Source organism: Euprymna scolopes, chromosome 39 (assembly GCF_053919585.1).
Source record: "Euprymna scolopes isolate OS-2025 chromosome 39, ASM5391958v1, whole genome shotgun sequence".
Classification (NCBI taxonomy): domain Eukaryota; kingdom Metazoa; phylum Mollusca; class Cephalopoda; order Sepiida; family Sepiolidae; genus Euprymna; species Euprymna scolopes.
In genome coordinates, this window is record NC_136520.1 from 55,283,782 (window position 1) to 55,285,868 (window position 2,087).

Sequence of the window (2,087 nt, forward strand, 5' to 3'; positions counted from 1 at the left end):
GTGGAACAAACTATTTAAGTAGAAGGCTCTCTTACATCCAGGGATCACTACTGTGTAGGGGTGGGATTTGGCTGCTTCTCTGGTTTGTCGAGGGTATTTACGTAAAGGGCGTACAAGTGCTTGTAGTTCGTCGGAGCATTCACTATTGAAAGACTTAGATGCACGATTCCGTCGATGGGACAGTGGTTAAAGCCTAAATGACAGTTCAGGACCTAGCAAGTTGGCGACTTTCTGTTGAACCCTGCCCTCTTCTTCTCTTCGCGCCCTTTACTTTATTTTAAAACGTTTTTATTCATGAATTATAAAAGTCTTCCCTTCATCATTGCGATATATTTCTGAACCTTTAAAAAATATCACACATATATATATATATATATATATATATATATATATATATATATATATATAACTGAACGTGTATGTGTATCTGTGTGTCTGTGTATCTGTGTGTTTGTGTCTCTGTGTGTGTACATTTCCATGCGCAATAACTCTATAAGTCTACAGACTCGAAATTTGATATACAGGGTACTGAGATTTGGGAAAATTGATGCGATCGGTTTTCGGCCAGAAATTTGGCTGTTAAATGGTCAACGTTCAACGATTTGACCTTTGAGAACTCTACCAAACTCCTCCGACAATTTTGGTCTAAACACTTGAAATTTTAGATATAGGTTCCTTGGACATGGAACCAACTTAATAACTTGATTTGAGTCCAAAACAATAAATTTTAAGAGGTCATAATAGGGTCATATTTTTTTTAAATTTGACCTCTGCGGTCTCTACCAAATTTCTCAGACAATTTCTGGTCTAAACATTTGAAATTTTACATAAAGCGTATTCAGAGATAGGACAAGCCTTTTAATCGGTTTGGGTCGAAAATGTGAGCTATCAATATATAAACGTATGTATGTATGTTTGCATGTCGGCCTAAAAATTTCGATAGAGACGACGGATTTTCACAAGATCAGTCTCGTTTTAAGCTCGACCCTTCAGACGACAAATACTGAAAAATTGTCTAAAAACATCAATTTCTTCACCCTCAACCTGGCACTTTTCTACAGGTAGGGATAGCGTTTTTCACCGATATTTTCGAAAGTAATCTCCTCTTTTCGATTGTCTAGCCTTATTTTAAACCTACGTAACTTCCGGCTTGACGGTGATCGTAACAGCAAAGACGTCATGTTTTTTTTCACGTTCTTTTCCTCCTTCACAGTACGGGTTCGGACCTGCCTTCCTACTACCACTTTTTCTTCTCAACATACACCTCCAAACACCCGGGCAACGCCAGGCTGACATGCTGGTATATATATTATTATTTTTTTCGAGGGTAAAGAGTTACATATGGTTGCTACAAACAGCTATCTGTTTCAGTCAATGAGACTTCGTACCTATCTAACAATCTCGTTGTATCCATTAGTCCCTACTTTTGAATATCTGAAGCTTGAACTTATATATATATATACTAGCATGGGTGCCCGGCGTTGCCCGGGTGGTTTGAGGTGTATGCTAAGCAAAACAACAAAAACGGTCATTTTTTTTAAAACTTTGACCCCTATTATGTGCCCTTAAAATTTATTGTTTAGGGGTCAAATCAAGTTATTAAGTTAGATCCATGTTCATGGAATCTATATCTAAAATTTCACGTATTTAGACCCAAAATTGTAAGAGGAGTTTTGTAGATTTCTCAAAGTTCAAATCGTTGAACGTTGCCCGCTTAATCGCCAAATTTCTGTCCGAAAACCGATCACATCGATTTTCCTAAATCTCAGTACCCTGTATATCAAATTACGAGTCTGTAGGCTTAAAATTGAGTTATTGCGTAGGGAAATGTACACAGACACACAGACACACACACACACAGATACTTTCACTTTTATATATATAATATATATATATATATATATATATGTGTGTGTGTGTGTGTGTGTGTGTGTGTGTGTGTGTGTGTGTGTGTGTGTGTGTGCGTGTGTGTGTATTTATATTAAGGCTGCATGTATTCATTCAGACACCACTTCTTTTTTTCTTTTTTTTTTGTAGTTTTAGATTTTTCGAATCATCCTTCTTATATCTCGGTCGAATCTGTACAT